The 16,760-nt window shown below is 38.9% G+C and overlaps 1 protein-coding gene across 4 annotated transcripts in view; it reads right to left on the minus strand.

Moving 5' to 3' along the window:
* The window catches only part of PCMTD1 (protein-L-isoaspartate (D-aspartate) O-methyltransferase domain containing 1), an 87,837-nt gene that overhangs the window by 17,943 nt on the left and 53,134 nt on the right, over positions 1 to 16,760 (minus strand). The window lies entirely within an intron of this gene.

A 16,760-nucleotide genomic window follows, 5' to 3' on the forward strand; every position in this document is an offset into this window, starting at 1 on the left:
GGGACAACAGGTGGTATCGCAGATAATCCAAATCATATTGTTAGAGATATTCAAGTCAAAACCAGCATTTTAAACTTCATCCAAAATCAATTTGCGCAGCTAATGCTGATCCCAGAGCACACTCCTTTCAAGAAAAATTGCTTAAATTAGTAAGGTCCTGCATTCTCAGATGTTGCCTGTTTTGTGCTGTACCTTGAACCTAGATTATGCAGCAAAGCCCAGTACAGCAGAGAAACGCTACCAATCTACTGTCACAAGCCTCCTTCCCCTTCATAGGCAGCATAGCAGCCTAAAACGCTCAACACCCAGTCTTGTGCCAAAAGTGTCTGTATGCTCCCCTCTTCTCTGTAGGGCTGCTAGACGGTGAGGCTCCTGAGGGTCAGACCTACATTCATAAATATTTTCAAGTGTTCCTATATAATAATGGGGTGGTCTGAGAAGGGGCTGCACCTAGGAAATTGTTAAAGTTTAAACCAAAGCTTTGAAAGAGGTGGCCTTTGTCCCTGATTGGGCTCAGGAATTCCAGTGCCAGAACATCCACAGCTGCATCATGCTTCAAGTGTGCAGGAGAAAAGTCAGCCTGCCCCTAGCTACATTCAAATGGAGCTCTAAAGTACTTAGTGCTTCTCCTGTCCACCTTCAAGAGTTACACATAGCTATGTCATGCATAGCTTCCAAGATCCCTCCATCAGGGCTTCTGATCCTATAGGGCTCTATAAAAGGCTGTCACTGATACCTGCATTTCCTTCATCCTCTATCACTGCCTGGTTCCCTCTCAACTGCTCCATCAAAAGGGAGAAGTTACACAACTGCTTATATGGCCACATAATCCTTTGTGAAAGCCCTGTGTACTAGTCAGTACTGACTGAAATGTTCAAATGGAGTTTCAACCTTATGGCTTTGGAGGTTGGAAAAACAGAACTCTGGGCCACAGCTCCTTACCTGAAATCCCAATATGCTCAGACCTATATGAGTAGAACTTTCCAGGGGGTTCTGATTTTGGTGCTTAGATTCATGTTTACTGAAGTATGCAGATCTGTACTGACAATAATCAAATCTTTGCAGCACATTGCTGGCGAAGTGGCATACAAAATGATGCTAATTTTGGATTAGATTGATAAATTTCCGGCTATTGATTTGTAAAACAGAAAATATGGTATTACAAGATTTGACAAGATGTCTATAGGGAGGTAAGATGGGAAGGACAGAATTGTTTTCTTCCCTGATAAAACATATCAAGTGTAAACCAAAACCTCATCCATTCAGAGGGTACAGTCACAGGTTGATTTCATCTAGAAGTTCTCTAAATCCAGTGGATCTCAACCTTCATCCAGTTGTATTGAGAAGTTCACAGACATCTGCAGACATGTTTGAATTTGACAGCAGACTGCATCACTGAAGAGAGAATGTCTTGAATTGACTAACAGCAGCAGCAGATCCCAACAAAACACTGACAACATTCAAGACACAAATTATAACGAGGCTTGGCAGCTTTCACTATTCACAGCAACACTAAGTATGATACTCAAGGGCTTTCATGTTCATAGTATTGCCATTAATAAAACAATCTTCTGGTTTTGTAAACTTATAAGCTTTTGCTTGAAGAATTCAATGCATTTCTTTTGTAAAGATGGATGTTTGATCTTGAAACAGCTCAGTGCTCCTTCCTATTATTAGCTGTATGCATATCCCAAAATACTTTGCCAACTACTGCAACAGCCTCTGAAGTATTGTGGGTAGCTCTCAAGCATTCTGATATGCATTTTGATCAGAGTCCACTAGAACGGAAAGCCAGGCTGCAAGAAACAGATCTACAGCAGAGGGAAAGAAAGGGAGGATGGTTAAGACTGTCTTGTCCATCTCTATGGAACAGTGCAGGGTGTACATACTATAATTCAATTAACTTCACCTTGAGGGGAAGCTGGGAGAGCAAGAGGTAACAGGTCCCAGCAGGACAGGGAGACAGAAAAACAAACAAACAACAAAAACAATGGATGCCTGGATGCAGAAGAATAAATTAATTAGTTGACAAAATTCTCCATTTAATGGCATCATGGGAAAAAGCCTGAATCCATGGCAACAAAATGGAAGAGTCCACAGGGCCCTGCTTGAGATGAATGGGCAGTTCACAAATCAGAGTTATTCAAGCTGATTCATATTTAGTTCATTTTTTATATTATCTCTGCAAACACAAGGACTAGAAAAAACACAAAAAGAAAAAAAGATGGGCGGGGGATGGATGGTAATAACTCATGAAACCTGTTCACGATCCCTACAGGGTATCCTTGCTCTTTTCCCTGAGACCTTGGACTAGCAGAGGTAGCCAGTCTATATGCCTGACCTACCAACTACTACGACCCCTTTTTCATTCATGGATTCTTCTTGCCCTTCCTCTGTAGGATCTGGCAAGCATATTACCAGACACTCCCAGCAGCAGCCTTCCATGCTTCCTCTGCTGGTAGCCTCTGTTGTCTCTTGATGCTTGTGGCACTTCTGGCCATTTTATCTTTCTGAAATAAATAGGAAAGGGGAGTATTTCCAAGAAAATGCAATGGCATGAACATGGATAACACACAAAAATCTTACTTAAAAAAAAAAATCTCTTTTAGAGAAGTGACATGTGGAGATTCCAGACACATTTTCAGAGTGTCTGCCATAGTTAGTGAAGACTATTGTGGTTAGGGACCCTTTGAAAAGTTTTAACAGAGAAGATCGCTGTTCTCCTTCTTCAGAATTTAACTGCAGAGGAGACTAGAGGAGAGGGGGAGAGCTTCCCACAATGCCCACAAAAATAACCCAGATGAGCTAGAGGCTCCCTAAAGGCACAATATCAACATTAGTGTTCCTACTGAATACTTTTTGGGGTGTGGAACAGCAGACAAGTTCTGTTTTACATTATGTCTATGATTTATGGGCTGGGGTCATCACATGGTTGAATCAAGGAGGAATACCAGGAACTCTTCCTTCTTACTACATTTGTGGCATTTTGCAACCTTTGTCTATGGCCCACGGTTGCAGTCTTCATCCAAGTGAGCTGGTAAAGGCCTTTGAAGCAACACGCAGCCTTTGGTGATATGCAGGGAAAGGCATTACTATGCCCAGGGAGCTCCATCTGGTCCTGACCTGGCACTATATGACTAGAGACAGGCTACACAAGACACATGGTAATATGAATAATAAAATAATCACAGTGATCACTTCAGTAGTATAAAGATACTGTTGTGAATCCACTGCTTAACTATTGGAGGTCTAAAGTCTAAAAGAAAAAAGAAAGCTATCACCATCAAAGTTTCAGCCAAGCAGAAAACAGATAAAATACCCCAACCCAGAGTAGCCTCCTGAACTGACTTTCTCTTCCTGGAGTAGGAAAAACAAACAGGAGCTATTGAACTAATGTTAAAGAATCTGTGAGTTGAAGGAAACAGAAATGCCCGCTTCTCTATTGCGTGCCACCGCCTATTGGTATACTCATTTTCTGACTCAATAAGTAACTCAAGAATTTTTGAATACAAGGCTGACAGTTTAATTCTATTTTACAAGACGTGTAAACCTCCCTGGGTCTATTTTTAACTGATCAAATGCTCCCCAAAAATATAATTCCGTTGAAAAACAGTTGCCCACAAAAGTTTTGATACAAACTTTTGATGTAGTACGAGACCAGCTACTGAAACAACAGGGACTCACGAAGACTTCAGTTGATATAACCTCTTTTGGAGAGAGATGAGAATTTCTTCTCTGCTATACTTCATATACCAAAATCTTTAAAGAGGCATTTAGAGCTTTGCTGGGTTTTTCTTTAATCAAATGCCTTAGGGTACCTTTCTCTCAAAAGGCAAAAATATACCCAAAAGTTCACATCACTGTATTGTACCTCCACACCGCTTCCAGCATAAGCAATTGACGATAAATGCAGTATCATTGCAGTAGCATTTGGAAGAAGGAAACCTACAGCCTAGTTGTAGCAGCCTCTTCTACCCGTACACCACACTGCTTGTTTTTCCCATAATTTCTGCATAACACTACACAAAGCTGACTATAATACAAATATTCTTCTGTAATATAATGAATGCTTTAAAAACAATTATCACTATGTAACATCTCTCCATTACACTTTAATACCACAAAGCACATAAACTAGTTTGTTTTAATATGAAATTCAATTTAATCTGAGCTAAAAATCGTTCAATTAGTCATATTGACACTACACACAAGATGTCACCGTTGATTTAATTTCCAATGTTTTTTAGACATCAAAATGGATTAGTCATTCAATTTCCTTTGCTCTCTAACATTAAGCTTTTTATTTTTTTTTAACACCAAGAACTTTGCTGAAAAAAAATAATTTATTGTCAGAATGTTGACACTGACAAATATATAAACTACTTATCAAGATGAGACATATTTCACTTAGTCATTGCCCTAAAATGAAACTAGAAAAAGATTTGGGTCTAACAAATGCCTGATGTGATTCACCTTTTGTTAAAACCTAATGTGATTACCATTGTGGTTTGATTTCTTTTTTTAGGAAAGTTTAGAAAAATCTCTCTGCATTATTTCATATACACTGTGCTAAGTAAATACTTAGATAATGCTGACCCAATGCTCTGCTAATATGGAGAATGTGCTTATAATCATATCAGTTTATTCAATAGAATCAGGTACTTTCATTATGAGTTTGGTAGGACCACCAAGAATATCAGAAATTAAAATTCTAGTTATCTATAATATGGCAATAGGAAGAATTCCTTGGTGTTTAAATGGACACCTACCACAAGCACATGGCATAGAATAATTTAACATTGCACTGATTTTTCATATTGGGACAATGGGTAGCCATACTACACTTGATTTTGTTACAGCTTATTTGTAATCATATACTTTCCCCTCTAAACTGTAATGACGGCATTTTCATAGCTTGCATTTGAAGAAGCAGTCATGAAAAATTTGTTTTGTTAATTTATTCTCTCTGGTATAACATGCTCATGAATCCAATAGAAACAGGATATTCTCTTTCAGACAATTTCACTGGAAGTAAAAAAAAAAACCCACAAACCAAAAAAAACCCTGTCAATCAAGGACCCAGGGAGTTTAAGTTCATTTCTCACCTTCTCCTGCCAAAGCAGTTTAATTAAACACAGACTATAAAAATCCATATTCATGAAAAGCATGATTTTCCATAAGAACCAGCAATGAAATATTACTACTAAAATAAAAATTAAACATTCACCAATTTGGACCAAGGTGTTTACTTTGAAAAAAGAAATTAAGAGGTTAATTTTTATTTCACTTGTATCCATATCTACTATTATATTCTGTGTCTGATATAACAAGCCGAGAGGGTAAAGGAATGTTTATTTATCAATATCATCATTAAACCCTCAATTAGAGGGTGCTACAAACTGACCCAGTAACTCACCGTATAGTCACTAGCCCACAGCGAGTGGACCCAATCACTGAGTCTCATGTGCTTCCAAGCCAGCTGGGTCTGGATTCTATTTACTAGCTCTAGGGGTGTAGGGCTCACACCCAGGTTCAGACTTTGTCTGATGCCCTTTCTTGGGATGTCAATGTCCAGAAACCAGTGTCCGAATCCTCCTGAGCCCCCCAAATTGCTTGTCCGCAATCCCCCAGAGCTCGACCTAGGCTGTGAGCAATTAGGACTTACTTGTTTAACCCCATCAGACACAACATGACAGAAAAGCAAAGAACAAAGGCTTTAGCAGAAGAATTTAACCATATTTACTCTTAAATCAATCAAGAGTTACAGATCTCTGAAAACAAACCTGAAGTCCTAAAATGCACCCTCCCATAGTATGAGCTCACTCTTTCTGTGAGTTTGTAGTGCATCAACAGACTAAGCTGGGCAGAGTCCCTCTTTCCCTCTCTGTCCTGCAAGTCCTTATGTATAGCAGTCAACCCTCCTGCAGAGAGTAAAACCCTGATCTTACATAGGGCCTCTGTCTCTGTACCACATGTGCAGACTGTAAGTGCTATAGCCATTGGTCATGCTTGTCCCCCTCAACCTCTCTTTCCATGAGGGGCAGGCCTGTAGGTGAGAGTCAAAGTCAACGTCTGTCAGCGATGGCCCTTCCGTGAGATGTACACCACCTTTCCCAGGCAAAGCAGCTGTCTGGAGCGCAGCACAACAGCCTGCTCTTGGGCAAGTCCAAACAAATGTGGTCACAGTACACAGGTATAAAAACCTTCACAATTTGATACAGTAATATCCCACTCCATCACAGAGAGAAGTAGCTGAACAATACTGGAGCAAGTTTGATTCAGACTGAATACCATTCTTCCAAAAGATTCATCTGAAATGGCTTTCCAAATCAAGGACCGAACCTTGCAGTTCTAACTCACGAGTCATTCCATTGACTCATATCAATTTGTAATATTTTCCAAAATGATGACTACACAATTATCTTATTTCCTTTGCTAGTCCCCCCAAAAAATCAGGATCATAGTCCCACTTTAGCACATGCACAAAGACATGGCACTTGATTTTCATTTACTTTTCATTGCCAGAGACTTTAATATAAATGAAAACCAGGCCCATGGTTTCTACCTCTGAGAATGTATAAAGTGAACAAGCAAAATGGTGGGGAGGAAAAAAGGACAAAATTTTTAATTATATATTTAAAAACAATCCATTACCTCCATCCATCCACTTAACCTATGTTACTGGACTAGTTTCTCAAATGTTGCAGTAGAGATGTATCTTGTACAACCAAAGTTAAAGCCATCGTTTGTGCACTGTTCCTTCATAACTTCTAGACATGTTTTATCTTATCCATTTTATAACAGTTGATTCTGATACTTTCCTTCCTCCAAAGGATGGGTGGAGGAAGACGCACAGAATTATAGACTTACATAAGTGTTTAGCTCTCAAAAGTTGCCCCAAAGCTTTTTCTGAAAATAAAATAAAAAAAAAAATGTATCTTAAAATCCCAAATCTTCAAGCCAACACAGGAGCTGTGCTGGGCATGGGCACTCAACAGTCATACAGAGGCTCCTGTTGTGTCCACTGCATGGGATACTTTGAAGGAGTGTTGATGATGGCCCAGTGTCAGGATATGATCTAGAGGGGCTATTTCACCCTGTGGTGTTTGGGAGGCTCTGCAGTAGTCCCTGCTTCTGACTCCTCAGTTGAGGGGGTAAATTTCAGCTCCCCACCTCCTCACTCTCCACCTGCATAGAGACCGAATACTGTAGCTGGAATGTCATCCTAAGAAAACACATATGCAAGTAGATTTCAAAATTTACAAACACGTTTTAAACACAATTTTGAAAATTATTTCCTCTTGCAGGAAACCTGTCACATCAGGGTTTTGTGTTTCACCCTCCACAGATGATATCATGAACACAAACAGTCCAGGGAGCGGCACAGCCTGTACTGCTTGAGATGTTCTTTATATCATTAACTTTAGCAGGGGAAGCACGAAAACTATTAACTAAGGTCTCAATAAAAAAAGCCTTTCAGTGACTCTTCAAGATGTTTTTATTTGTGGTATGTAAATCTAGACAAGCTAATGATTTGGGAAGAAACAGCTGTGAAGGTGGTTGATTATTTCTGGACATGGCTAGCATTATTTCATTTTGTTCTAACTTCCCATCTGGGTCATTGCTGATGCTAGATTCCCATGAGGCTCTTATTTTAAAAAATTCTAATAGAATCATAGAATCATAGAATATCAGAGTTGGAAGGGACCTCAAGAGTAGCGATTTGGTATTTCAAAACACTTATTTGTTTTTAAAAGAATTGGAGATTTTATTGAACTTCATGAATCCAGTTTTGCTATTACTTAACCCTTTTTATGTTAAGACCAAGACAGGCCAATTTCTTGTGGCCTAAGAAAACGAAATTAAGCATTGGCTTCCCCAAATATTTTAAAAGCAAATTATGACTCTAATATTGATAGTCCATGGAAACAGCTTTGGCTCTAGCATTCATGTCTAATAAAAATATTGTTTAAGTATTCAAAAATCAAGAAGAAATTAAACTCACATCTCTTAAAAGCATTTGTCAATTGCCTATAGTATAAGATTTAGGCAGGATAAAAATATTTCCTATACAAGTCTCAGTTAGATCTACACCTTTTCAGAATTTTACAGTGTGAAAGTATAGATTCCAGAATTAATCCTCAGAATCTATATCACTGTTCAAAAGAGTCTCTTGTATTTTGAAGATGTTGATATAATCCCAGAGATAGTCCTTGCTAGGAGTATCAATTTTTTTCCTTCTACTATTTGGTTTCTTTTTCATACATTAGTGTTTGCATATTAACCATAAATTTTATATGCTGATGTTCCAAGTGATGAGGATCTCACAGGATGACTGCAAAGTCAAACTTATATGGAGGAGATTGGATATAGAAAAGCAACCTGGTTTGCAAGAGCCTCTCTCTTGGTAAGTAACAGTGAAGACTTCTGATCTCTTGGATTCAAAAAGGATTATCCCTTCAACCATCTTACAGCCACAGTATTATAAGGATTTCCTCTTGATCTTTTAGCAGTCTAAAAGACAATTAAGAGAAACATGTACTAGAAATTCTGGTTAGCATTGAACATCCACAGCAAATGCTCCCAGAGCCCCTTCTGTTAAGAAAATAGAGTATTGTGTTTTGATTTAGACTATTTTCAGTATCTCTGAAAGTCTGTATTTGAGTGCTAAGTCTTCAATGAAAATTTGATTCCCTCTGGAGAACCATCTGTCAATTGGCCAATTAATATTCATATTGTATAAGTATTTGCATTGCCAAGATATTAGAGGTCGTTGCTCAATAACAATTCCTATGGCTTTTTGTGGGACAGGCTGAAATATTGCTTTCTGATATTACTAATATGTGGCTCATTGTTAATAACCTCTGACATTCCCGTGCAACTATTCTGACTCCTCAGTTCCAAGACGCTGATGTGCTTCTGAGTTGTCAAGAGACTAGCAGCTTAAAAAGGTTCTTTTCGTATATTGCCCAATCCAGGAAGGGGTTTCCATTGTTAATGCTGTTCTCATAAGTGTTTTGGGAGAAATTTCTGACTATCATAGAATCATAGAATATCAGAGTTGGAAGGGACCTCAAGAGGTCATCTAGTCCAACCCCCTGCTCAAAGCAGGACCAATTCCCAGCTAAATCATCCCAGCCAGGGCTTTGTCAAGCCGGGCCTTAAAAACCTCCAAGGAAGGAGACTCCACCACCTCCCTAGGTAACGCATTCCAGTGTTTCACCACCCTCCTAGTGAAATAGTTTTTCCTGATATCCAACCTGGACCTCCCCCACTGCAACTTGAGACCATTGCTCCTTGTTCTGTCATCTGCCACCACTGAGAACAGCCGAGCTCCATCCTCTTTGGAACCCCCCTTCAGGTAGTTGAAGGCTGCTATCAAATCCCCCCTCATTCTTCTCATCTGGATACTAAACAATCCAAGTTCCCTCAGCCTCTCCTCATAAGTCATGTGCTCCAGACCCCTAATCATTTTTGTTGCCCTCTGCTGGACTCTTTCCAATTTTTCCACATCCTTCTTGTAGTATGGGGCCCAAAACTGGACACAGTATTCCAGATGAGGCCTCACCAATGTCGAATAAAGGGGAACGATCACGTTCCTCGATCTGCTGGCAATGCCCCTACTTATACAGCCCAAAATGCCGTTAGCCTTCTTGGCAACAAGAGCACACTGTTGACTCATATCCAGCTTCTCGTCCACTGTGACCCCTAGGTCCTTTTCTGCAGAACTGCTACCTAGCCATTCGGTCCCTAGTCTGTAGCAGTGCATGGGATTCTTCTGTCACAAGTGCAGGACTCTGCACTTGTCCTTGTTGAACCTCATCACGTTTTTTTCAGCCCAATCCTCTAATTTGTCTAGGTCCCTCTGTATCCGATCCCTACCCTTTAGTGTATCTACCACGCCTCCTAGTTTAGTGTCATCTGCAAACTTGCTGAGAGTGCAGTCCACACCATCCTCCAGATCATTAATAAAGATATTAAACAAAACTGGCCCCAGGACCGACCCTTGGGGCACTCCACTTGAAACCGGCTGCCAACTAGACATGGAGCCATTGATCACTACCCGTTGAGCCCGACGATCTAGCCAGCTTTCTATCCACCTTACAGTCCATTCATCCAGCCCATACTTCTTTAACTTGGCGGCAAGAATACTGTGGGAGACATGTTTGTGAACAGTCAAAGACTAGATGACTAGGTAAGGAATTGAAAAATTGTATCATTATTCAATATGGGGCCATAGTGACAAATATAATTTTACAAGATGCACATGTAAATTCTTGTTTCTATTACATCATGTGGTTAGAAGACAAAGGCAAAATCTTTAAGTCAATTTTCACATTTTCTCTGTACTAAACACACTTTATACCTTTATTTTTGAATAAAATGGCACTTTCTCCCCAAATCACTTGAGTTGGCCTTTCTCTAAGTGGTATATTGCTTTGGGAGGCATTTAACATTAATCCTTTTTCTATAACATTTGACATCTTGGTTACTATTAATTCTAGATTATTATTGATTTTATAAGCAAATACAGTCTTAAAGGCTCCAATGTGTCCCCTCTCCCATCAGATATGGTATTAACACTACTATTTCAGAGAATACATATAAAACTGAAGACAATCTGAAGAACAGACTATAATACTAGTAAACCTGTGAAAGCAAGTGACCCTTAAAATGTAGCACTATGCATCCACTACAACAATGAATGCATAGGTTTAGCATTAGACATGTAGCTGATAATGTTGCAGATAACATTTCTCTTTGATACTTCATCTTGTACATTATTCAACTTCAAACTAATGCAGTAGTGCATTAAATACTCAGAATCACATAAAACTCAAGCAGAGCTCAGAAACAACTTTGGAGCACAAGATTACCTGAATAAAAACTGGGGTAATTAGTGTATTACATGACCCTTAGATACAAATTTTCAAAAGCTAATTTGTTGATGTTTTCATCCATTTCATTGAGAGAGATGAGCAAAAACAAATTTCTCCCTATCTGATTATCTCTGGAGAACAAATACTTGTGATTCAATCACTGGTTCTTGCAAGTATTTATGTCTAGACTTGTCACCCCTTCAGAGTCTGTTCCAGAATTTAGAATCCTTCACGTAGCGTATCTAGACCTTGAAGATAAAATAGAAACAAAGATTTTGAAAGAACGATCTAAAGTGATTCCACTGTGGGCTTTAAGGTTTTGAATAAAGGGAAGACTTTTCCCTTCTCCATTTCTTCTGCCACAGTATTTTTTCGTGCCTCAAGTTTTCCCCATCAGCAAATTTTGTGATGAAAATTTGGAAAAACAGATCATCTTTCCACTGAAGTAGTGCGTATCATTTTATAGAGTGGAATCTCAATGTATACGTCAACATAAATGTCCATTATAAAATATGAAGCTAGTGATATTTGCTGTTGACTTAATAGTTTGATCATGGTAGTCAATAGCTCCCTTTGAGTCAGTTCATAATTCTACTCCTATCAGAATTTGTAGAAGCAAAAGACGTTTGAATGGAACCAGTGTCCCTTTTTCTACTTTTGTCTAGGAGATCGTTCTACAATGCTGCTTCAACTAGAGGGGATTTCTTCAACTAGTATAAAATGGGTACTTGGGAAGATCCAGTTGCTGCACCTACTTTTGGTAAGGCCGGCTGCAATATCCACTTTTAGAGTCCTGCAGTTTATAAGGCATCATGATTATAACTATTCCTCCTCTGTAACATCTCCAGATAATGGAAGATGAGGAATATAAACAAATGTTTGCCACACTTTCATAGCGTTAGAGAATTCTAATAAATAATCTCTTTTTGGCGATCCTTGTTAGACTAGTAAAGCTCAATGACAGTTCACCCCCTCTGGAATGGCACAAGGTCCCAGAACTTGGAATAGGTTCAGGGGTTACTTTTTTTTTTTTTTTTCCATTTTCTTTTTGATAGCTTATACGTTTTGTCTTTATAGCAGGATAATCATTCGACTGCAGCTGGATGAAGACTATTTTCTTCTTTGATGACTCCTACGGGATGCCAATTCTGGCTGGACATATTCCTGAAGGTGTCATCACAGGACATAATATTTAATTAAAGATTAACCTTTAATTCCTGGAGACTCCAGGAGAATCCTGGAGGGTTGGCAACCCTGATGACTTTTTGTGCGTGACTATTGTTTGAACTTTCTTTACAATGGAGAAATTAGCCTTAACAATGGTGTAACTAAAATGAACCAAATTTTACTGGAGACTGCTGGGAGACTGACAATAGGAAGTTTCACTTTCCCAGTGCAGATACAACTTACTAAAAGACTTCAGGAGGAAGTCTTACCCATAACATTTATCCCAGAAGTAGTACTAGAATCCTAGTCACTTACCATTGCAGTTGTCTCTTTAGAAGAGTAGCGATAAATTCTTTTGATCCTGAGAAGAGTGTTGATATTTCTTTCACGACACTCACTTCAGCAGCTTACACACGTTTGGTTTTTGATAGGGTGTTAGGAGATGGGCGACCTAGCCCTGCCCTGTGGCTCTCCCTCCGAGACGGATATTCTAGGTCTAGAAGCCGACTGGGAGCAGAAAAGACAACATATTCCCCTTCAATAAACAGGTGAAGCGGGGCCTGACACTTTGCACATACGTGCTTTAGATAGAGCCTTCTTAAGGACTGAGTTTTTCCTTAGGTGGCATGCATCCTCGCTCAAATGTTAAATGTGGAAGTGATTCTTACCACACGTCAAACTCAGACCAAGATCATCCTTCAATTAATGCCTAAATAAGCTTTCTTTTACAACAAATCTTTCCAAAGAGTCATCAGAATTAAGAAAGCACTTTCTATCTAGTTTGCTTCTAGAGGTAAAACTATCTTGTGAAACAGAATCAAGACAGCACTTTACTTGTCTTAGATAATCAAATGACAACTCCATCTCCATATCCAGTCACAGGAGAATTAAACCTTTACAGATTAGCGGGATATGGATATAAATACAAATGATTACTGGAATGATTTGCCTTCTTAAAGCAAGACTCTGAAGAGTTGTTTTATGTAGGGGAACAGCTTTAGAAGGGCCAAATGATGGCAGCTGATCACCCTAAGCATCGAAGAAAAGGAGCATGCTTCCCCCGCCCCCCAAAATTTAAGGATGAATATGCTACTTTCATAGAGCTCCCAGACTCTGATCTAAACCTGTTCGGCCTGCTAAGAGATTAATCTTTTTGTCTATGAATTTGCTCATCTGGAATTGGGAGAAAATTATAGGTTATGCTATACAACACAAGATTTCTGCATGTTTCATCTTTTATTTCTCCTATAAAAGAGGATGTATAGTATACACTTCAAGTAACTCCATGTGTTTAAGTTGTAAGAACGCCGTGTTAAGCATCAGGCTTTAGCTGCATGATCCCCAAGCAAAATCCCCATGTGCTGGGCTGGAAATATACAAAGCATCCAGGAAATTGTCCTATAGGTATCTACAGTTTTTTGCTTAGTGATTGGTTGACAAAAATTTAAGCTGAAAGAACCAAGGCAAGCAACAAGGTATTTCACTGCACTTTTTGAAGATGCACTGGTGAACTTCTTTGAAGGATTTTTATATTTTTATCCAAGACATGAACACCAAGACAAGCACAGAAATACTGAAACTTTTGCCACTTGGAAATGTAGTCTGCTCCCATTGGGTTGTGCACAGAGATGCTCAACACAGAAAGATTATGGCTTATAAGTACAAGTGACAAGAACAGTCTGGAATAATATTATTCAGCATATTACAGAACCTTTGCTTAAAATGTGTATTTAAAATCTAGTTTGAAGCTCCGTAAGTAGCTAAAAATAAGCTAATCCAATTTTAAAAGATAAGAGGTAGACAGTTAGGCCCAAAGACTCCTAGTCATCCATTGAATAAGTGCAGGACAGGAAGTAGCAATTCAAACTTCCACACTTTGTCCTGTCAGTTCACCTCAAATATAACCTCAAATATAATTAGTTTGAGTTACACCACCAAATAAGCAGATGAAAATTATTTTCAGTCAATAGACCCGTGCTGGGTTCAAGCCAGTGATCTAAGTGAAAGACTCTGCATGCCTTTCATGAACACTTTTTCCTGGAACACTTCTCATCCAAGTATTGAGCAGATCCAATCTCAATCAGCTGAGAACAGAAGTCACAGACCATAGTATCCGCAGGGTAGGTATCTCATTTATCAACTGAAGCCCCAGGAACCAAAACGAGGCCTCCAGCACAATAGTATGTTCCTACTATGTCTTTAGGACAGACATCCGTTTTAAAAATATTTTATATATTATAAACAAATTAGTAGGATCAGAAGAACTATTCCCTTAGAACACCATGTATCAGGTCTTCAAGATATCACCCATCCAAATACAGTATTAACTCGGTACAATAAGCTTTATTTTAAAAGAAAATAGCCAAAATTAGGAATATTCAAGATAGGAAAAATCATCCCTTAGGCAGCCAACCCTTATTCCTTCATTTGTAACCTAATGGTTACCAAATATATTTTTATCAGGAAGCACTTACACACTTAACAGAATTTTGTTTGTTGGTTTAGTTTTTTTGAATAGCCATTGCTTGGTTGCTTATTGTTGCAAGAATGATGATTCAGTAACATACTGTGGCGTAAAAGATCCAAACTTGTTAGTGGGCATAAAAAACTTTGTTTATGATACTTACATTAATCCCATGATCTAGTTACACACTGGAATACAGTCAAGTCACTTGCAGTTAAAAGAATGAATTAACTATCACCTTAATGTACAACAACATTCAGAGCACCACAACTAAATAAGTCTTAGTGAAGCAAAGGGGAAAAAACCCTTTACTATTTCAATTCATTGTAAGACTTCCATAACATATCTCAAAACAACTTTCCTTCAAACAAGGTATAGACATTCATTTACATTCAAGAATAAGAACATACCAAGTTCAAAGTTTATAACTAAGTTTTTAATAAAGTGAAACAAAGGGACTGAAAATAAGTAAAACCACTGTTTTTAACCTTCATCTAGCTCAAAAGTGGCCATATTTTTATTAAGTTGTGATTTGCATTATGTCTTCTCCTCTTTTCCTGCCTTCCATCCTTCCTTCCTCCCAAGCCCAAAAGATAGTTTTATGAATAAGTTATGAATGACTGAAAACTGGGTGATTTAATAAGAAACAGCATCCAAATCTTAAGTACAAGATCACTAATGTAATCTTAGAGTGGAGAAAATCATTAGTTACTACATGTTAACACAGTTTTCTGTACAGATATGTCATGGATTAATTGTTCCATATTACTTAAAACACACAATTCTTCTGGCTATCATCCTTTTTAATTCATGCCAGTTTAATGCAGGGTGCACCAAACCTCCAATTATATCAGGAGGTGTCTAGAACTAAAATGAGGACGACAGTAATGAAACACCCATCTTTTTAAATATAGTATCATTTATTCTATTGTGGAAACAAAGGAAATTAAATATACAAAAAACCCTATCAAAATAGCATTAAAGATCAGATTTATAATTAATTAAAGCAAGCAAGCGAATTCAGCGGTAAAGCTAACCACACCATCTATAAAACTTACCTGGCTGTGTTTATCTATCCTAACAAGAATGGCTCTCTCTGTCTCAGTATGGGTGTAGGTCAGACCAGCAGAGGGATAGTCAACACCCTGAAGTTCAGGGGGAGGAGGAAGATGGGAGAGCACATACCCAGACCTGCCAGGGCCTAGTTACTCCTCAACCTGTGAGAATATTCTTGGGGATGGGGTGGGGCTTTTCTGCCTCCCATTGGCTGGACACAGGGATATATTACTCCTGGGGGAATTTTGCATTACTGCGCGTGCACAGAATTCATGGCCCTTGCAGATTTCTTTGCTTCCCTGCAGAGAAATGACTTCTGATGGGGAAGCTAAGGGAAGCCGCAAAAGAGGTCATGTACCCCTCCCCAGCAGTCCAGGCAGGTTGGTTTGGGCACCCAAAGCAGCCGGTAGAGACTTAAATCACTGCCAGGACAGGGAGGCTGGGCAATCATGCTTGTGAGAGAGAGACACTGTCCTTCTTACTCACTATTGCGGCATGCTTGGCGTGAAGGGCCAGGGTTTTGGGGTGTTTCTGAGGAGGTAGGTGTCAGACCAAAATGTAGCAGCCTGCCTTCTTAGTGAATTGTTCCCATTGCTCTTAGTGAATTCCCCCATGAGTATAAAACAGGGGTAAATGTTTTAAGGCTCCTTTACATTGCCAGAGTGGTATAAAAATCAGTATGGCCTTAAAAATTCTTATGGTGCTTTAGTGATTAGAACTGGTCTAAATTTTTGGGCTGAAAAAATTTCCTATCAAATGGGCTCCATGAACTGTTTGCTACTGACCTTTCTGGAGGTGGTCAGCAGCCAATATAAATTGTGAGTTTGAGTCCCCAGCCCTCGCTTGCTGTTCAGTTGCCTATGATGTAACACTGAGCATATGGTTGCATATATTTGTTGACTAATAATTAGAAGGATTTCCTCCAATGCTCCCCACTCCCATTCTCCATCCATTGCACTGTAGTTTAAATAAATTACCAAAATAATTGAAACCAGAATGATTATAGTGCATTATTTTAACAAATTAAATATGGAGAATTTTAAAATATTGTGCACAGAATTTATTTTTTTGGTGCAGAATTCCCCCCAGGAATAATATATAAGGGAGCTGGCTTTCATGCCCCTCCTCCCCCAAAATGTAAAGCCTTCCTAGACATCAGGGGACCTTTTGCCTATAAGGGGAGATGACATACC

Source organism: Trachemys scripta, chromosome 2, assembly GCF_013100865.1.
Source record: "Trachemys scripta elegans isolate TJP31775 chromosome 2, CAS_Tse_1.0, whole genome shotgun sequence".
Classification (NCBI taxonomy): domain Eukaryota; kingdom Metazoa; phylum Chordata; order Testudines; family Emydidae; genus Trachemys; species Trachemys scripta.